The sequence below is a fragment of the Narcine bancroftii genome, chromosome 13 (assembly GCF_036971445.1).
Source record: "Narcine bancroftii isolate sNarBan1 chromosome 13, sNarBan1.hap1, whole genome shotgun sequence".
NCBI classification, from domain to species: Eukaryota; Metazoa; Chordata; class Chondrichthyes; order Torpediniformes; family Narcinidae; genus Narcine; species Narcine bancroftii.
In genome coordinates, this window is record NC_091481.1 from 1,129,055 (window position 1) to 1,151,439 (window position 22,385).

The following is a 22,385-nucleotide window of genomic DNA, read 5'->3' on the forward strand; positions in this document are numbered from 1 at the left end:
ATTGGTTCTTGATAAGCCAGGGCATCAAAGGTTCTGGGGTGAAGGCCGGGCAGTGGGTCTGAGTGGGGAAATGGATCAGCTCATGACTGAATAGGTTTGAAATGCTGAATAGTTTATTTCTGCATTTTTTTTGTAGCATTTATATGTAGCATGCAAGAAGGGGAAGAGTCCAAACTTGTGTCAACAGTGCTGGGTGACAGAGTGAGGAAGGAGTTTCATTTGATCACTTTTGTACCCTCTGCTAAACCTACACTGCAAAGGTACGCCATCAGTAGTTGACAGACCTGCAGTGTTACACTGTACCAGGACACATGGGATTGTGGAATGAAGCCTGGAATCTTGATCTGTAACTGAACCTTTAACGAGTCAATTAAAAGGAGAATTTGTTCCAACGTTAATAAAACTTGAAAAGTAAAACCTCTTGGGCACCGATGTTAAATCTGTTAAATCTAGGTGCTTGTCTGGTTTTGAGTAAATCAGTTGTTTGAAATGACTACCTGTTGACCAGTGGAATTCCTGACATATGCAGCACAGTTAAGAGGTGGGAGTGAATCTCGGGGTAGACAGGTCATCAGATCAGCTGCATGTTACTGTGAAAAGTGGTGGGGACTCGTCTGATCGCACAGCATCCAGATATCCAATTACCTCCTGACCCTTCCCAGCCTTTCCTCTATCGGCTTTTTATGCTTGATATCTCCACTTCCCAAAATGGTCTTGATAAAGGGTTCCAACATCGACTGACCACCTTGCTCCACTCTGCCCGGCCTGCTGAGTCCCTCCTACTCCCCATTGTTTGATCAAAGTTCCAGCATCTGCTGCCTGTGCCTGACACAAGTTTACCTTTGATGACTGCATATATATGTATGAAACACATACCATGAAGCAAATGAAAAACTGACAGACAAATATTTTGTTCTTCATAGGCATCCACCAAAATCTGAAAGAATAGAAACTGCACTTACTTTGAGGTTATTGACCTAAAGCACATTCTGCTGGACCTGTTGAGTGTTTCCGGAAATTCCTGTCTTTAATTCGAGATTCAGGTCGGTCTTGTCTTCAAACTTCATTCCACAGAGTCCTGGGTCCCTGGAGCTGGGGACAGTGCATTGAGACAGGAAGCAGGAAATTAACAATGTTTACTACAGTAAGCCGCTGGCCCAAAATCCAACCTTTGATCACTATTCTGCCAATTGCTGAGACATTGACTGTTACAGACAGATAACATTCCACTGCACCAATAAAAATGTCAATATCCCCAATGCTCTCAGCATCCTCTCACTTGGAGATGGAGGAATTAAATACTTCCTGATGAAATGGAATCACTGTGTGGTTACAACCCGGAAACAACCCATCATGTGTGTGAACCTCTCCTCCAGAGCACCTTGCTAGCTCATCACAGGCATTCAGCATGGAAACATTCAGTCCAACAACCTTCTTCTCACCTTCAACCTCGATTACACTAATCCCATTTTTACAGCCCTCCCTCAGATTAAGTTAAATTTAAATTTAGACATACAATAGCAGGCCCTTTTGATCCACAAGTCCATGCCACCCATTTGCACCCAATCAACCTACAAACCATGGCACATTTTTGAAGAGTGGGAGGAAACTGGAGCCCAAGGGGAAAACCCACATAGACACAAGGAAAATGTACAAACTCCTTTCAGACAGTGCGGGATTCATTCCCAGTTCCGATTGTTGGCGCTGTAACAGCGTGGCACCAAGCGCTACACTAGCCATACCACCAATCTTCCACACATTGCAAAATGTTCTCCACTTTTTATTTTTCCAGTTCCATCTAGAAGGCCGCAATAGAAGCCATTTCCAAAACATCTACAGCCTGTGATTGAGATTTCAACCACATGCTGCTAATTGGGTAGGTGCTAAATTGAACTGACACTATAAAATGAATGGACTGGAGACAAACTGGCTACAAGTATCTTTCTGCAAAGGACTCACAGAAAGGACACTCCTGGGTTTTGTTTATCTTAGACAACAACTTGAACAGAAGAAAGAACTCTTGTTGTTCGCTGAAGAAGGGGGTTTTGCAAGTGAGAGAGTCACATGGGCTTTCCGGAAGTCTGAGTTGGAGAGAGAGAGAGAGAGAGAGAGAGAGAGAGAGATAAGTTAACAAGATCTCCCAGCCAGTGTTGGTAACACTGAAAAGCAGCTGAACAGGGCAAGCCAGGAAGAGCTGGTTGAAACTAATGAAAAGTTCCAGAGCAGAGGATGGCTGGAAGTGCTATCGGTCTCATGTTTCTCTTGGAATAAGAGGAACAGAAGGAGCTCTGTCATAACCTGAAAGAAAGAGGTTACCATCTGGAAAACCCTGATGGGGCAAGTTTCATCAGTGAGACATCGAGGTGACTAATGGTGTTACCTCTGATGTGGAAATCCTGGAACAACAAATCTCTCTCTGTAAACCCTACAAGAACCTTCCTGAGCGGTAAACACTTACCTTTCAAGCACCAAAGCCTGGTGAACTTTATACATGTTAAATTCTGTGCACAGTATAAGAATTGCCTGCATCCAGAGAACTTGGAAAAGAAGGAGAAGTGAGATTGAACTGTGAACCAAAGAACTTTTCTTAAATTTACGCACACATTACATGCACGTGCGCTTAGAATTAGAAGGGGGTTAATACGGGTTCGTTAAAGAGATAAGTTAAAGTTTGATTCCGTTTTCATGTTTAAAGATAATTAAAAACAACTTTTGTTTAAGTAACTACTTATCTTGGTGAATGTCTATTGCTGCTGGGTTTCGGGGTCCTTTGGGCTCGTAACATTTTATGGGGGATCGTCCCTGTGATCACAGGAGATGTTCCATTTGCGTCCACACCTCCTCCCTCATCACCATTTGGGGCCCAAAACAGTCCTTTCAAGTGAAGCAACATTTCACTTATGAATCTGCAGGGGACATCTATGGCATCCAGTGCTCCCGTTGTGGTCTCCTCTGCATCGAAGAGACTGGACGCAGACTGGGAGATCACTTTGTTCAGCATCTCGGCTCTGTCTGCCGCAATAGCGGAGATCTTCCAGTGGCCACCCATTTCAATTCTCCATCCCATTCCCTTGTCTGTCCATGGTCTCATGCATGGCCAGATTGACAGCATTCACAAATTGGAGGAATAACACCTCATCTTCTGTCTGGGTTCTGTCTAACTGGATGGCATTATCATCAACTTCAATGGTTTCTATAAAACACCCATCTTCATCAGCGTCTCCTTTCCTTTAGTTCTCTGTGTGTGTCTCTCCCCTTTCCCCTGTCTCCTTTCTCAAACCAAAATCAACTCTCAACTTCCCTTTTATCATACCTAATTAACACCTTTTATTGCTCTGGACTCCTCTCTCTCCAATTCTTTGCCTTTTCATTCAGATGCCGGCCTGCTTTTCATTCATACCTTGAAGAAAGGCTCAGGTCTAAAATGTTGGTATTATATTCTTTCTTCCTATGGACGCTGTGAGACTGGCTGAGTTCCTCCAGAATCTCTGTGTTTTTAATACAATCACAACATCTGCAGACTTTCATGTTTCACTCTACGATCTGGACGCTCACATACTTGGCACACCATTGCTTTCAGGAGCTCTGCCATTCACTGTATACATTTCTCTTCCGTGGACCTCTCAACGTGCATCTCACACTTCTCTGAATTAAACTCCACCTGCCATTTCTCTGTCCAAATTGGTTTCTGTTTTATATATCCTGTTGTATTTTTTGATAACTGTCCACAATTTCACCAATGTTATTGTCATCTGCGAACCTATTCACTCACTCACCTACTTTGATTGTTATGTCTCTAGCAGAGCATCTGTCACAAGCCTTCAGCCTTCCACCATTCTCCTCTCTCTTCTGGAGGCCAACCAATTTAGTATCCAAACTCTCAACTCACCACGGACACCATGATGCTGGAATCAGGAAGAACGATCTGCTGGAGGAACTTGCCGGGTCAGGCGGTAGCAGTGGGAGGAAGAGAATGGTCAATGTTGCAGGCCAGAGCTCTTCATCACAACCCTCCATCTCTGATCTGTACATTGCATCTACTGGATTCATTCATTAGAGGACCACAGTGTGCTCTAATTTGTGGGGAATTACTCCAAAAATCTGTTAAAACTTTTCATGTATAGAAACCTGGGCACAAGGATTGTGTCGCTGTGGCCGACTCCAGATGGAATTCATCATCCCCAAAGATTAATAACCAATTTCATTTGAAATCCAGTCTGCTAAGGTTGCAAAGTGTAACTTTAACTGCTGGTCTAATGATGATATCATGTTGGCAGATTTGTGTTTAAAGTGACTTCGTTTTTGTGGAAGCTTCAGTAGTGAAGGAGGTTGCTCAGGGAGACATTGAGTCTAGGTTTCCTGTACTGTTCAAATGAGCAAGAGGTGCAAACGTCTCTCGAGTTCAGGGTTAGTTTTCAAATGGACATTTTATGATCAGGCAGTGGAAATAAATAACAAACCCACAAAAAAAATGTTCAAGGAAATGTTAATAAAAGATCATTAAATGCTGATGCCATCCAATGAGTTGCTGTTTTTAAGCAAGTTTCTTTGCTTTGTTGAGGAACGAGAACTTCATTGTGTGAAGTTATAATTTAAATTGTTGGTGATATTATCTTGAAATGACCTTCACTACAAAATTATTGACTGTCGATAACTGTAAACATTAGACTTGCAGACATCTCACAGACTAACTCGTAATCAATCCAACTGTTTATTTAAAGCACTAGGGTAGCCCTGCTTTAATTTTCATTGAAAAATTCATCACGTCAACAGGTTTCTGACTAGAAATAATCCCAGCAAAAATAGAAACATGTCACAGGTCAGGCAGCACCTGTGCTGGTGAAGCAGACAGCGTTTCAGCTCATGGATCCATCAACAAAACAGCATTTTTGTTTCATATTTCCAGCATCTGCAGAATTTTGATCTTCATGGATAAATAATCCCACTTGAATATTGGGCTGTGTACAGGTAAACTGTGGAGAGCATTCTGACTGATTACATCACTGTCTGGTCCAGAGGTGCCAATGCGCAGGACAGGAAAAGCCCAATGGCACATTGGGTGTTCTTCTCCCCCCTGCCCATATCAGATTTTTGAATGGACAATGTATCTCAGGTACTACCTCGCTTTATCTCTTTATTTGCACCAATTTTTTTTTTGAATCTTGTATTTATAGCAATATTGGCACCAGTATTTCACAATACTGTTGCCTCATGCACAACACAATAAACCTAATTCCAATTCTGATGAAAATCTGCCCATCCAGGACCACATCTGCTGACCCACGTCTGTCTCTCCTTTGTTCCGACGAAAGGGATCAGTCTCCGTGACCCATGCTGCATTGGGCTGGGAGTCGGTGAGGAAGAGGGGGAGCAGGCCCTTGGGAGGGGCAGTGAGAATGCACGACTTCCACGATAGACAACTGGGACCTTTGTACAACTGGCAGAGACCTTCCTGATGTTAACCAAAAACCTGTCAATAACTTTCATGATTTTAAGACATTCAAAATTATTGAAAATGAAATAAATAAATGTTAATGATACATTTTAAATTGGAAAAATTGAGTTGTGAGAAACAGGAATATTTACAGTTTAATCAGTTCTAGTAAATAGTGGAGTAGTAGGCTTCCATCTCCTATCCCTCACCCTACAATCCTTTTGAAAACCTCTGGCCTGACTCTGAACCCAGCAGCAGGTCCCACCAAGGCGCAGGGGGACCGCAGCCAGTTCAGTGTCTAATTCTGGTCACCACGGACCCCAGCTATAGTGTGAAGTCATAGGCTTGGCTTCCAAAAAACTCAGAGTATTCCTTCTTATATGTCCAATACAATGGTGTGGACGTGCAGGGCCTCATGTTGTGGAAGTGCTGAACAGAGATGAGTCCATTTGGAAGTACTAGCAATAACCAACATGATCTGTCCCATTCTCTGTGGAGACAATGTCAAAATTGTTCAAGTTCATTATCATCTGATTGTGTGTGTACAGCCCGACAAAACAGGATCTCTCCAGACCACGGTGCATACACAGAAACACACAATGCACAGTACATCATGATCATGTAAATAATCAAAATCAATCATATTCCCATTCTGATTTTGATGCTCCCATACCTCCTTCCTGATGGTAATGGGTTGAAGATACTGTGCACTGAATGGAAGGGGTCTTCTATAATTCCTTGACCTATATTTAGACAACACTCCCAGTAAATACCATCTATAGGGGATAGGAAAACCCAGTGATCCTCTCGGCTATTTTAATGACCCTCTGCATAGACTTCCAGTCCAATGCTTGGCAGCTATCATCTCACACAATGTCACAGGCAGACATTCTCAGCTGTGCTCCTATAAAAGTTGTCAAGGTGGGGGCCAGTAGCCTTTTCTTCCCCAGCCTCCTTAAGTTGTGTAGGTGCTGTAGCTCCTTCCTGATGAATGAGGAGGTGGTTGAACTCCAGGATAGGTTATCCCTGAAATGCACACCAAGGAATGTTGCGATTGCCAATCTCTCCTTGTTGTGTAGTGGAGAATGGTCAACTTTTGTCCTTCACAGTCATCTCCTTTGTCTATCCATGATGGGACTCAGGTTGTCATCCTTGTACCTTGCACATGCCAATGTCACGTTAACTTTGACCTCATCCTGACGTCAACCTTCAGCAGCAAACTACAGAGGGTAGGAAACCCCTCCAAGAAACAGGATGTGTGGGAAAAAAAATTCATTTCAAGAGCAGGAGCATGGATTGATAGAAACACAAAGGTTCCTTCTTCAGGCAAATAAAGCATCTTTGTTATGTGGAATATCCTGGTTCTCAATCCACGGATGTGTCATGTCTCACCAGTAGGTATCAGTAGCAATTAATATTGATTCAAAGGGGAGGGAATGCTCCTGGCAGCACTGGTGTTGCATTGGCTTATGACATGTGCGCACTTTGATAAATGAACCTCCATCTGGTCCAACAGAATGTTTCAGCAAGGAATAAAACCCTCTCTGTGCTTTCAGTGTGGAGCTGTGTGTTAGAGAGTAATTATGGGTCACTCCAACGCGAAGTGAGAACCTGCCTTTACTGTTTGATCGCTTCTGCCGTCACCTCGTATTTTCTTTAATTAGAGTGAGCAGTTTAGTGTTTGTTTAAATTTGCAGTATTTTCTTTCTTTTCTGTTTCGTTTGGTCGGAACACTCTCAGGTAGAAAATTGAAAACCAAATAAACTACATGGCTCTAACATTCCTTTCCAAGCAGTTTCCAATTTAAAACTTTCTCGATGATTATCTTCATTCCTTCTAATGTGAATTAATTTATTGGAAGGAATTCAAGGCATGACACATCACATCTCTTTAACTCTACCCATGTCAACGCTGATATCTGTCTGGCCAGGTTGAAGCTTTCCTGATAATTACTGCCAGTCTTGTTAAACTTTCCTTTTACTTACACCTGGTTCATGGATAATATAACATTTATTGAAAGTGATTTTAAGTTTTTGTATTAGTTAATAGTCAGTCATATGGAAATTATATTTATTCTTTGGCTGTTCAACGTAAATATTTTTCCAAAATCAAGCAATTACTGCAACAAGTACAAAAATGAGTGTTTAACATGTTTTGTGCGTTACACAGGCCATTACTGCATTATTACAGAAGACAAGGCAGTATTGTGTCAAGGTGTTGAACATTTTCCTACACCAAATGAAGTTTTCACGCTGGATACTTTCCTTGGCTTCAGTGTCCTGGACCTCCCTCAACTGAGGGTTAGCATTTGTTTATCGATATCTGGACAATTGTATCCAGGCCAGTAGTTAAACAGAGAGCCCACATCACTGATTTCCACAGCAGCAGTGGAATGGGTTAAGAACTTCAATTCCCTGGGTGCAAACATCTCTGAAGATCAGTTCTGGGGCCTCCATGTCGAGGCAATCATGAAGAAGACTCTCCAATGACTATTCTTTGTGAAGAGTTTGAGGAGATTTGGAATGTCACAAAAAAACTCTTGCAAATTTCTGCAGGCGTACCATGGAGAGCATTCTGACTGGTTGCATCACGGTCTGGTGCCAATGACTGCAGAGAGTTGTGACCTTGGCCAGCACCATCACAGGCATCAGTCTTCATTCCATCTTCAAGAGGCGGTGTCTTAAGAAAGCAGCCTCCATCGTCAAGGACTCCCACCACCCAGGCCATGCCCTCTTCACTTTGCTACCATCAGGAAGGAGGTACAGGAGCCTGAAGTCAAACACACAATGGTACAGAAAAAGCTTCTTTACCTCAGCCATCAGATTCCTGAATGCATAGTGAAGCACAGGCACAACCTCACTTTCTCTTCTTTTTGCACTAATTTTATTTATTTTGAATGTAATTCACAGCAATAGTTGCACCTGTGATGTTGCTGCAAAATAATTAATTTCATGACACATCTTTATGACAATAAAATCCGATTCTGAATATGTTTTATGCCCCTTCTAAAAAAAAAAATGTCAGGAAAAGCAGAAGATGGCGATTGTTTCCAAATGGAGTAGAAAATGGTAGCAAATAAAATTGTAGAAACAAGAATAAATCATGGGCTTATTATAATCCTGATATGCTTTGTACAGCTGCCCAGGCTGATTCCTTCTCTGTGAGAGACTTTGGGACCAAACTCATCCTCCATCAATGTTGGCAAGGCTGATGGTGTGGTGGACCAGATGTTCCTAAAGCACCAGTTATCTGCACTGGGTGGCCTCAGGGGTGGGGACAGTAGCTGTGAGGCAGGAGGGGATATTGATAACATGAGAGTTTGTTGTCATTCACATACATCCACCATACAGATGCACTGACAACCTTACTTGCTGCAGCCACACACAGGTGCACACCAGATCCCCATGCAGCTGACGGGTCGGTGGTGCCCCAGTCCTCAGTGTGAACTTCTGCACTTACCCCAGGATATCTGCCCAGTGGACCTGTGCCAAAGTGTGCAGGGCAGAAGCAGCAAGCTCATCCATTTTAAATGGAGAACAAGGAAGAAGGGCAAGGAAAGGATAATTTGCCATATAACAGTTTATGGCATGGAAACAGGTCATCTTGGCCCTACAAGTCCATGCCAGTTTATTCAAACAACTCTAAATGGGCACCATTTAGTAAATTTTCTGCAACTGCATGAACAAAATAGCAGCAGGAGTAGGCCATCCGGCCCATCGAGCTTGCTCCACCATTCAGTACGATCATGGTTGAACAGGCTACAGACTCAGCTCCACCTACCCACTGTTCCCATAATCCTTAATTCCTCTACTGCTCAAAACTCTTATCAGTGTCTTAAATACAGTTGTTGAATAATTGAAATATTTAATTGTGTTTTCAACTATTCTTTGAAAGATTCAATACTTTATTTTTTAAGAACTTGCTATGTTATTGCTTTGGAACTGTGTTGGGACCTGACAACTCAGCTGTACAAGGTATTGGTGAGACCATACTGGGTGCTGTTCCAGTCACTCTGTTGTAGGAAGGACATCAATAAGGTGGAAGGGGTGGGGTGCAGAGAGGATTTACCAGGATTACGCCAGGGCTGGAGTGGGTTGAGTTATAGGAAGAGGTTGGACAGGCTGGGGTGAAGGAGGCATAAAAGCGACCTGAAAGAGATTTATAAACTCATGAGGGGCACAGATAAAGGGAATGTTTTATCTTTTTCACAGGATAGATGATTCTAGAACAAGAGGTCATAGGTTTAAGGCAGAGTGGCCAAACACAGCTCATGATTCACATGCAGCTCTTTGACATATTCCTGGCTGAGTCAGGAATTGTCCAAGCTGGTGCTTGCAGTGGTCATGTTGGTGGGAGTGGCCTGTGGTCACATGATTGTTGCAACTTCCAAACATCTGACATTTATCATTTGTGGTTCTTATGTTGAGCAAGTTTGGCCACCCCTCAGTTGAGAGGGAAGTGACTTGATGGGCCATCTTTTCACTCAGAGGTTGACTTGTTGCTCCCAGAGAAATTTTTGGAATAAGAGGGAGTAGGCTTTAGGTGAGTCAAAAGAGATTTAATGGAGCCCTGAAGAAAAACTCTCTCTTGGAGGGAGGTTCATGTCTGCCAAAGGAAACTATGGAAATAGATGCTCAAAAAACATCTATGGTTAGGATGAGTTTAGAATATGGTCCAAATGCAGGGAAATGGGATTAGCCCAGAATCCTAGCATGAACAAGTTGGGTTGAAGGGCCTGTTCCAAGCCCTGTGTCTCCATCACTCTACAATGAAGAGCTCAACAACTTTCCCAATGTGCTTGATTTGCTTATTAAATTCATGTTAACTTGGCACCAATCGGTTATCTAGATTTGGTTATGGAATTCCTATTAACCTGGCACTGGAAGGTTGCGTCCTCGCACCAACCCTCTTTACTATCTTCGTCAGCATGATGCTGAAACAAGCCAATAAAGACCTCAACAATGAAGACGGTGTTTACATCCGGTACCGCACGGATGGCAGTCTCTTCAATCTGAGGCGCCTGCAAGCTCATACCAAGACACAAGAGCAACTTGTCCGTCAACTACTCTTTGCAGACGATGCTGCTTTAGTTGCCCATTCAGAGCCAGCTCTCCAGCGCATGACGTCCTGTTTTGCGGAAACTGCCAAAATGTTTGGCCTGGAAGTCAGCCTGAAGAAAACTGAGGTCCTCCATCAGCCAGCTCCCCACCATGACTACCAGCCCCCCCCACATCTCCATCGGGCACACTGAACTCAAAACGGTCTACCAGTTTACCTACCTGGGCTGCACCATTTCATCTGATGCAAGGATCGACAAAGAGATAGACAACAGACTCGCCAAGGCAAATAGCGCCTTTGGAAGACTACACAAAAGAGTCTGGAAAACCAACCACCTGAAGAAACACACAAAGATCAGCGTGTATAGAGCCGTTGTCATACCCACGCTCCTGTTCGGCTCCGAATCATGGGTCCTCTACCGACATCACCTACGGCTCCTAGAACACTTCCATCAGCGATGTCTCCGCTCCATCTTCAACATTCATTGGAATGACTTCATCACCAACATCGAAGTACTCGAGCTGGCAGAGGCCGACAGCATCGAATCCATGCTGTTGAAGACCCAACTGCACTGGGTGGGTCACGTCTCCAGAATGGAGGACCATCGCTTTCCCAAGATCATGTTCTATGGCGAGCTCTCCACTGGCCACCGAGACAGAGGTGCACCAAAGAAGAGGTACAAGGACTGCTTAAAGAAATCTCTTGGTGCCTGCCACATTGACCACTGCCAGTGGGCTGATCTCGCCTCCAACCGTGCATCTTGGCGCCTCACAATTCGGCGGGCAGCAACCTCCTTTGAAGAAGACCGCAGAGCCCACCTCACTGACAAAAGACAAAGGAGGAAAAACCCAACACCCAACCCCAACCAACCAATTTTTCCTTGCAACCGCTGCAACTGTGCCTGCCTGTCCCGGATCGGACTTGTCAGTCACCAACGAGCCTGCAGCAGACGTGGACATACCCCTCCATAAATCTTCGTCCGTGAAGCCAAGACAAAGGAAAAGGAGTGAAAGACAGAAGTTTCCATATGCTGTGAATGTAGTACAAACCTAAAACCGCTGGAGGAACTCTTCCGGTCTCACAGCATCCATAGGAGGGAAAGTTTTATTACCAACGTTTCGGGCCTGAGCCCTTCTCAGGCACAAAGCGTATGGAATTTATCTTCACCTCCCACGGATGCTGAGAGTCCAGCTGAGTTCCACTAGTATTCTTGTTCTTTAACCTGGTGCCAGTCAGTTAACTAAATGAACATGTGAGTGAAACAAGTTTGCACAGAGAAGTCTTGGCACATTTACATCAGTGTTACTGCCACATATTTAGCAAGCAGATACATTTAAAATGTGTTTGGAGTCACAGTCGTAGAATGGATCCTGTGCTGAAAGATTCTGCTGCTGAGGACATAGACAGCTTTCTACTAGAGATCCTCTCAGCTTGAACCTCACAGCACAGTCTCTGTGGCCTTGCAAAGGTTTCCTCACCACACATTCATCCAATTCCCTCTTGAAATCCACAGTGAAACCTGCCTCCTCCTCCACATCTGCAGCCTTCCATATCCCAAACACATGCTGTGCAAGGAAGCTTTTCCTCACGACAGTCTTAGTTTTCACCCCCTTTATTTTATATCCAAGAAATTTCCCAGAATGAGAAGAATACCAGGTCACAGCACAATGAGCAAAGCCCACTGTGGGAATTAGAAGAGATCTTTCTGGAATTACCATATATACTTGTGTATATATGGCCTGGAAACGTGGTTAAGCACTGAGCAATAGAAAGGTTTTTAAACAACGAATTGTAAAATATATCAGAGATAATTACCCAGGACCTAACAGCAAAACACAGCCATGTTTATTAAGTTTCTCGGTCACTATCTTGCGGGTGAAGAACACAGATTCAAGGGTTTGGATCAAAGATTATTTGCCTGGAACATCTGACTCTTCTGGACTTTGATTTGTTTGGATTTAATGGAATTGCTTCCTGGGGTATGTTTATTATGTGGGCCTAACCCTGCTATGCTTCTCCTTTCTCCATGGCTGTTGCCTGGCTCCTGAGAAACCCATCCACGTTAGCAACCCTCTGCAGTTTCTTGTGGTCTTGGGCGGAGCCATTCTCATCTCACACAGTGATGTACCCAACAGGATGCTCTTAATGGTGCACCCTTGGACGTTGCTAAGGCATTCTGGCGTCATGTAAAATCCCCTCAGGCTTCTAAGGAACTAGAAGTGCTGGTGAACTTTCCTGACCTTTGTATCGATATGGGTAGGACCAGGATAGGTCGCTGGAAATGCTCATCTCTCACAACAAAGTCTTCTATTATTCCCCACCTCAGCCCCACTGATGAAGACTGGGAGAGCAACATCCCTCTTTGTGAAGTCTGTAACCAGCTCTTTGGTCTTTGTGAGTGAAGACTTTAATCCTGCGAACAGCACTGGAAATCTCATTACCAAAGGAGAAGCAGGAGACTGCAGATGTTGGAACATCACGCAAAAAACAAACTGCAGGAAGAACTCAGTGGGTCAGGCAGCATCCACGGAGGGAAATAGAGAGTCAATGTTTCAGTTCCAAACCCTGCCACAGGACTGGTTCATTGAAATCTGAATTCTTCAGAGAAGCTGCTCCAGATTATTAAGATTAGACCAGTGGATCTCAAGCTTTTTCTTTCCAGTCACATACCACCTTAAGTAATCCCTTTATCCACAGAGCACCAATGGCATAGGATGGGATAGATACTGTGGTTAGAAAATATTGAGAACCATTGAATTAGACGTCGCGTTTGTCTTAAAAACTCAAGGTTTGCAAATCAGAACCTAAATGTTGATCTTTGGTGACTGGTGTCAGTCTGTGAATGATTGGGAGTGACCAATATTTAATACAACGATGGGATCTTTTGTTTCAACATGAACCTTTCTCATAGAGTACAAGATAAAAGAAATATGAACATGGAGTTAAATCAGAGCTAGTAGGCCTGGAGATACAACAGTCAAGTCAAGATGAACACTTTCCAGGGCCTGAGGAACCAAATCAAAAGGTTAAGCGTGAGTGTATGATGAGTGTTGACAGCACTGGGACAGTTCCAGGAGATGACACACAGGCATAACTAATCCAACCTGGAGAGGCCTGGCCTGAACTTAATCAGTGCTAATCAGCCACAGTGAACGGGTGGGAACCAGAGAGAGTACTAGCCTGTTTCCAACCGAGTTGCGAGCTTCCAACAGCCAGCTCTACTGCAAGCGGATCTCTCTCTTGTCTGGCAACTTGCCGAGTTAATGAGCTAATTTTCACTGCCCTTATGGATAAAAGAGTTTCATGAAGAAGGCATTAAATACCTGTAATTTTCAATTGTGCAATATAATTTCTAGGCACCAGTGATTTAGCACATTTTATTTTAGCTTATGTTACTGACCTTTTAAACATGTGGCTTAATGTTTATGAGCCTGGCTTTAAAACATTACTAAAGTCACTGCACTGGAGTTTACACAACTTCTAATCGGCACTTTAAAAATATTATCTGATTGCTTTTACAAATCAATTCTCACTTTTAAATTGGGATAGAAAAGCACATTTAAAAGAATGTTTATATGAAATAAATGAAATGAATATTAATATGTGCATATAATGAAAATCAAAATGCGTAGTTATTGAATGCTCTGAAGCTAAGCACTTTGCAGCATCTTTCTCTGGAGAGCAAGGATACAATCAAAGCTTCATTAGTGCTTTGAAAGATTATATATGATCAAGAATAAACTTAATCTGGATGCTTTTTACACCCAGAGCCCACTGACCACAGTTTTGCAAATTTGCAGATTGGAAACATATTTACCAAGGATAATTACTTTTGGAAAAATAAATTTCAAATGTTGCTTTCTCCTTACTTGAAGGACCATAAAACCGGTTTAATGATGTTGGCTCAAACTAATTGGTTACTTTAGAACAAATGGGAAAAACAGGGCTGTTGAAGCCCAGTGCACAAACCAAAGGGGAACCTGGGAATGGATCAATTAAGTCCAGACTAATGGAATAGAAAGCTGTACATCCCACCTGTTTTAGATGTTTGCATGTTGTTGATCTCCTCATGGAACCTGTTAGTCAGTGTGGGAAAAGAAGAACACCCAGAGGTTGCCAAACTCTGGGTGAATTTGGTAATAAGGCAAGCCATACTCTCCTCCCCTGTCCCATTGAGGAGGACACACGAGTTTGGAAATGCACACCTCGAGCCACAGGGATAGTCTCTTTCCTGCTGTTATCATACTCTTGAACTGTTTTAAACTGTACTTTCCTCTATGTCACCACATACTTATTTCCACTGTTTGCTGTATTTAAGTACAGGTTGACTTGCCGGGAAAGTATGCAAAACAAAGCTTCAACTGTATCTTGGTACACATGACAACAGACAATTTAATTCATTTTAATTCAAATCAAGCTGCCAACAAATAACTCATGTAATTGGCCTAAAGGACATGTGGAGTAGCAGTTAAATTATTTGCCTTCAAATAGACCTGTGTACCTTCCAGTGGGTCCCAGCTTAGAGGAACGCAGTTCCCAACACTCTTCCATGCAGTGATAAATTGTTTCAAGGTGCATTCCCTGACATGGGCCACAGGAGCTCTGGGGAAGAGGGAGAGGTACAGGTACAGAGGAGAGGGAGAGGTGCAGGGTATGTTATTATGCACATAAAATAACTACATTTCCCAGTAGGCAATGCCTGTAGTTGGCGTAGGAACAAAATGGAGACTACAAAAGAAGTCAAGTGCATTGTTGGTTCAAGCAGCTTGGAAAATAAAGTTGTTTAAGTGTTAAAATTATGCAAGTTTGTTGTTCTTCAATGAACAAACATAACATGGTGTCAGAAGTGTGAGATGAGCACACAACACTCATGGAAGAGTACGCAGATGTCTTTGAGGGGCATGGATATTTACCTGGTGCATACAAGATCCACGGAGATGGGATAGTGGCTCCTGTTGTCTATGCATGCAGAAAAATTCCATTTCCACTTCAAGACAAACTTAAACAAGACTAGACGCATGGAATGGATGAAAGTCATTCAGAAAATTGAAGAACCTACAGATTGGGTTGGCTCACTGGTCATCGTGCAAAAGAAAAATGAAGCATTGCATATATGTCTGGACATGAGATCTCAATAATGCCATCAAGAAAGCACTTTAAAATGCTGACATAGAGGAAATCATGTTCCAGTTTGCAGAGGCCAAGTGGTTTAGCAAGCTTGATGAGTCATCAAGGTTTTGGCAGAAGAAGATCAAAGAGACAAGTTCAAGACTATGCACTTTCAATACTCCACAAGGAAGATACCACTTTCTTCAGCTACCATATGGGATCTTGTCCATACCAGAAGTCTACCATAAAACCATTCACATGATCTTTGAAAATATACCTGGAGTTGAGACCATGATGGAGGACATCATAGAATGGGGGTCACCAAGGATGAACATGATGAAGGCAAGTGCTTGACAGGACACGGAATGTCAATTTGAAATTAAATAAAGAGAAATGTGGGTTTGGTGTAAAGACATTGACCTTCACAGGAGATGACATATCTGAACAGGGAGTGAAGTCTGATCCAAGAAAAACATCAGCCATTGAGAATTTTGTGAGGTCCCAAAACAAAGAGAAGGCGAGACATTTCTTGGGGATGGTGATGTACCTGGCTAAGTTCATCCCTTGTCTGTTGACTGTGTCAGCAACACTTGGGTCACTCCTCGAGCAGAAAAATTAGTGGATCTGGTCACATGAGCAAGAAGAGAGTTTTCACTCTCAAAAAGTCCTACAGAAGAGCATGTTCTAAAATGTTATGATCTGGAGAGGTGCACCAGAATCTCAGCTGATGCATCCCAACATGGACTTGGAGCAGTACTACTCCAGCAGCATGAGGACACGTGGCAACCTGTGGCCTGTGCATCAAGGTCTTTAACAAGTGAAGAGGCTAACTATGCCCAGATAGAGAAAGAGCTTCTTCCCAGGTGAAAGGTTCCATTAATACATTTATGGACAAGCTCTTGAAGTGGAGACAGACCATAAACTATTGGTCTCAATTATGTCCAAACCACTGAATAACTATCCCATGTGAGTACTGCGCATGTTGATAAAGCTGGAGAAATACAATGTGAAAATGATCTACATGCCAGGGAAATACAAATTTTCAGCTGATGCACTCTCAAGCAGTTGAGAAAGAAGAATGACCAAGAGGTTAATATGGAGATACAAGCTTATGTTGACATGATTATCACCTCATTTCCAGTATCCCAGGATAGAACAGAGCAGATCAGGAAAGCAACAGAGACAGATGAATCTCCTCAACGGTGCAGGGCAGTGAGGAGTTTTAATTCCTGTCATGGTCATTATAGTTCAGGTGAGGCATGAGGCAGTAGATCTCAGGAAACATTTCAGGAATGAGTTCAGATATTTATTTCTAGATGTCCTCGAGGTAGATCTGCAGAGGGGCAAAATAAAGGATGTTTGTTATCCAAAATCTCTGCCCAGATATGAAGGATAAATGGTCTGCAATCCATGTCCAGATATGAAAAATCAATCTGCTAGAGGAACTCAGTGGGTCGAGTGGTATCAATGGGAGAAAAAGAAGTCAAAGTTTCAAGCCAGATAACTTAATCAACTATGATTCATTCCATTCCTTTTCACCCTCAGATTCTGCTCAACCCACTGAGTTTCTCCAGATTCCAGAGTTCACAATCTTCCATGTTCCCAGGTATGAAAGATGACTTGTCAGAGAACTCCATTCAGATGCACAAGGACACCCACATCCCTCTGAAGGGAGATGCCCATCAATCTCCCACTGTGTGAAAAGATTCTGTTCAAGAGGAATTACTGGCTTGCTCTAGCCATCTGAAGTGTGAAGGCTCCTCATCAGGGGTTCCTTCACACCCAACACCCCAAAATACCCATACCCACCTCCCTTCCCCACCTCACCCCACACATCCTTACACACCCCACCCTCAACATCCCCCTCCCTTCCACCCACAACACCCCACCCTCTCTCCCTCCCTCTCCCCCAATGTAACACACACCTGATAAGCATTGTGTAGAGCTCGTCAAAAGAACCAAAGACTTGTTGATCCAAACCAAGGCTTTTATTAGCAAAAGACAGGAGCTCTTCACAGGTGGCCGACCAGTCCGGAATGATCCGACCTGGCTAGGGACACAACCCTTTAAGGCCCAGACAGTAGGCGTGGCTAAGCTCTCAGCCAATCGCTGTAAGCACAGTCTAGATACTGTACTTCATCTTGAATCATCACCTTGGTGAATTAAATTGATTTTTGTGCAATTTGTGCAGGCATAAAAGGATCCAATTTCTTGGCTAAACTCTCCCACTGACCGCTTGTTCCACAGAGCTCTGTCAAGGCTGGGATGAGAATTTCCCTGTCGAAGTCCCACAAATGCACAGGTAACTCAGGGAGATTTCCTTGGCTTTGTTTCCTTGCAAAACTGAAAGTTCGCCATATTGACTGAATCAACACATTTAATTTCTAGATATTAGGCATAATATTGTTTTTGGCAGCTTCACTTGTTAATTCAAGGAAGGCGAGGCGAGTTGCTTTCTCTGGTAAAATGTCACAATTAGCACTGTCCTCTAAATTACCAGCCTGAGTGTAAAGGGATTTAAAACTTGCTGAAATAATTAGTCCACATGTATTTGAGTTGGACTACTCATTCTCCAGAAGATGTAAAGTTAACTGATCAGAAGGAGGCGTTCTCACAACAATGACACTGGACAGAAGAATTTGAACCATGAGACAGTTATTCTGCCCTTCATCTGCTCCGATCTTTCACCTCAGCTCCTCTTTCTTGCACTGACTTCAATAGCTCTTGACTCCCTTAGGAAAATGTGACCATGATTCTGGACTCTCCAGCCCGAGGGTACATTACATCTGTATCTACCTTTCAATCATTGAGTTTTCCATGTTTTAATGAGATTACTTTTCATTCTTCCCAACTCTCTGCCCTGTCTCCCTAATCACTCCTCTGAGAATAATCTGGTTATTCCAGGAACCATTCTGGTGAGGGTTTACTTGTACTGGTTTTGTGACATTGATGTCCTTTATCAGGTCGGGAGACCAGACTTGTGCACAATGCTCCAGATGTGGTCTGAACAAAGCTACACAAAACTGCCACCTTGAGTCCTCCCATCAGAAAGACAAACACACCATTTTGTCTTTGTGTTTGCTTCCTGAACCTCTCGTTAAACTTTCAATAATTTGTGCACAAGGACGCCCACATCCCTCTGAAGAGCCACACCCATCAATCTCCCACTGTGTAAAAAAATTCTATTTTATTATTCCCCAACCAAAGTGGACAACTTCTTTTTACTCTGCATTCGTTTGTCCATTCCCCTTGAAGGCAACATTGTCACATGGTTCACGTGAGTCTAGTTGTCCTGTACTAATGTTCAGATTAATTCTCATTCCTGTCTAAAGGATCAAATGAAGCAGGAGGACGTTCATGGTAACAGGCCCTTCCAGCCCATGAACTCGTGCTGCCCAATTACAACCAATTGACCTACAGCCCTGGTATGTTTTTGGAGGGTGGGAGGAAACCAGAGCCGGACACATGGGGAGAATGTACAATCTCCTCACAGACAGCACTGGATTCAAATCCCGGTCCAGATTGCTGGTGCTGTAGCGGCCTTATGTTCACCACGAAGGGAAGCAAGGGGCATGGGGTTAGTGTAGGAATGGCAGAGAAAGCACAAGGAGCCAAATAACTCCTATGTTGTGTCTCATGTTTAAGACCTCTGGTCATGGTGGGAGACTTGGCAGCCTAGATATTCTTCACCCATCACTCCCAGATTAGTTCAGCCTGGACTAGATGGGCTGAAGTGCCCGTTTCTGTACTTTAGTGCTTTATAGTTCCCCATATGAGGGAAGATCACTGACAGAGCATGGCGATCTTTCCTCCTTGGCCCTCACCACCTCACTGGAGCCGCCCTGTGCCCACGCATACAGCTCCAAAGAGTTGAGTTTCCAAAGGCTGAAGTGAAGCGATGTGCAAAAGTAGGCCCTGCTGTAACATGGGCCTGCACATTGATGTGACTTGCAGCCTGTGATCTTTCTTCGACCTGGGTACCCAGCCAGACGCATGCACAGTTTTGGACAATTCACATTCCAACAATCAGAAAAGCTATCTTCACAAGGATTTGGACCTGCTTGGGGCTTGAATCTGCTTTGAATCTAACATTTGTGGATTTGATTATGTTGTCACCACCTTGTTGCATCTTCCACATGCCTGGTGGAGATGCAGATTTTATCTCCCCACACAGAGGCAGGTTGTACTGAATGATACTGTATCAGCTGTCCACCTGGTTGAAGGCAGTGTCTCTGCCTGAAACATGAACATCTGTAGACGTTATGCTTGTAGAAAAAAACACAGAGATGCTGGAGGAACTTAGCTGGTCTTGCAGAATCCAGAGGAGGTAAAGATATATTACCAATGTTTTGGGACTGAGCCCTTCTTCAAGATAGAAGCAAAAGAACCAGGAAGGTGTCAGAAAAACGACTGAGGAAGGAGAAGAGGGAATATATGTCTGGTGGTGGGATCATGTAAAAGGTGGTAGAAATGGCAGAGGAGGACATATTGGCATGGTGACTGGTGGGGTGGTTCGTAACCACAAGGGGAATCCTGTCTTTGTTGTGTGTGGGGGGGCGGAGGGGGCCAGAGCAGATGTGTGGGTAATGGAGGCTATGTGGATGAGTACCGATGGTGGTAGAGGGAAAGCCACGTTGTTTGAAGAAGGACATCTCTGATGATCTGGCATGGAAGTCCTTGTCATGGGTGCAGATGTCACAGAGATGGAGGAATTGAGAGAATGGAATGGAATCCTTACAGAAGACCGGGTGGGAAGAGGTGTAGTCAAGGTAGCCGTGGGCATCGGTGGGTTTGTAGAAAATGTCTGAGGAGAGTTTGTCTCCTGAGATGGGGACAGAGAGAGATCAAAGAACGGAGAGTGTTGCTAGAGATGAAACAAGTGAACATGAGGTGGGGGTGGAAGTTGGCAGTAAAGTGGATGAAGTCGATGAGCCCATCATGGGTACATGAGGCAGCAAAGTAGTCATCAATGTAGTGGAGAAAGAGTCTCCATTTATACAGGGAACAACGTCAGGCAAGGAGTTTGGGAAAGAGTTTGTTCATTCACACGAGTTTCTCCTGGAACTTGGTTCACTTTGGTAGGGAGGTTGGAATTCTGGCTGGTCCTCAAGGTTGGCCTCCTTTGTCACATGAAAGCACAGCAAAGTGTCACCAGTTTGAAGGGTTATTTCTGGTCATAATTAATCACTTGGTACTTTCATACTGTCAACATTTCTTATTCCTTTCCACATCCAGCTCTCCGCTAAGACGTTTGCCACTGCAACTTTGCATTCCTGATGAGGAGCTTTGTGAAGTGGGAATGCATATCAAGAATTTGGGCCCTGAGTTTAGTCTGCTCTGCGTGACCTTGAATTCATTAAAATTAATGGATCAGCAGTCCTCGGGGGGCACACTAATCTGTGTCAAAATTCTCACCAGATACTCTGCACCAGAAGAAACTCATTTCTAAACTAAATGACTTCAGCGGTTGCTGAAGTTTTCACCAAATGGAGAGGTTTTCCAGAATAATCATCACACAAAATCTGCTCTCATATTTACTTTGCAGGACGAGAGGCATTAACTGATCACAGGATCAAAAATTAGCCTTGCGTAACTGTGTGGCTGCAGCGAGTAGGAATGTCAGTTCACCTGTACATTGTACTTATGTGTATGACAATAAACTCTTACCTCATCATCTATGAATGTTTTCAAACAAGCTGGAAAGAATTGAAGACGGATGATTGAAAAGCTATCCGGATCTTATCCCAGTTCCTCACCACATGGCACAGAGATCAGGCAGATGCCAGTGTCACCAGCAGTGGATGAAGCTTTCCTCAAATTTGATGTGTTCTTGACCTGACCTGCGATACCCTTCATCATATCTAGGATATTACAATACTGGGGTCTGCTGGAGAAAGTTCGAAGGTCCCATTTTTCATCCATTAGGCCTCATTATAGAACCATAGGATATTATAGCACAAAATCAGGCCATTCAGCCCTTCTAGTCTGTGCTGAACCATTATTCTGCCTAGTCCCATCAACTTGCTCCCATCTCCATACCGCTCCCATCCATGCATCTTTCCAAATTTCTTGAATTGGAGAACCTTGTACAAAACGACAAGCGTTGGATTCAAGATGCCAAGATCCAAGATTCAATTTATTGCCATGCAATAAAATGGTGTCATGTTACACAAAATTGTCTTTTGTCCACTGCAAGGCAGACAGATTCACCATTGGCAGAAATTGCCTGAAGCACTTCTTACAGTCAGAGAAAGAGAAGCAAAACAGAGTTTCCCCACCCCCCCCCCACCCACCCCAGAGTTACCAAGTGTCTGTGGATTTGCCAGCCTGTCAAAGATACTCGAAACTATAAAATACCCAAACAATACTGGATTCACTCGGTCTCATACATTCTCCTTGTTTGAGTTACACTGCACAACCAACCTTCCTGTTCCCCGAACTGCTGGAGGGGCTCAGCAGGTCAGGCAGCATCTGCGGGGAGAAACGGTCAGTCAACCTTCCAGGTCGGGACCCTTTATCGAGTCAAAAGTAGGAAAGGGTGATATCGAGTGCATCAGTGAAGGGTAGGAGGGTGTGGGGAAAGAAGTTGGGACAAAGCTGGTGAGCAGCAAGATTGGACAGAGACAGGAGAGGTGGACATGGTAAACTGGCTACAGTAACGTCCATCTCCCCCCATGGATGTTGCCTGACCGGCTGAGTCCTCCAGCTTCTCATTGCGCATAGATTCCAGAGCCTACAGCTTTTGTGTTTCTCTGCCGTACGACTTCATCGTTAATCCTCAGGT

At 43.7% G+C, this 22,385-nt stretch overlaps 1 long non-coding RNA gene across 1 annotated transcript in view; it reads right to left on the bottom strand.

The window, feature by feature from the left end:
* LOC138748908 (uncharacterized) overlaps positions 1–22,385 on the bottom strand; it is a 74,701-nt gene that overhangs the window by 45,460 nt on the left and 6,856 nt on the right. The window contains exon 3 of the long non-coding RNA XR_011348315.1: positions 963–1,092. This is a non-coding gene — a long non-coding RNA (uncharacterized lncRNA). The remainder of the gene's footprint in view (positions 1–962; positions 1,093–22,385) is intronic.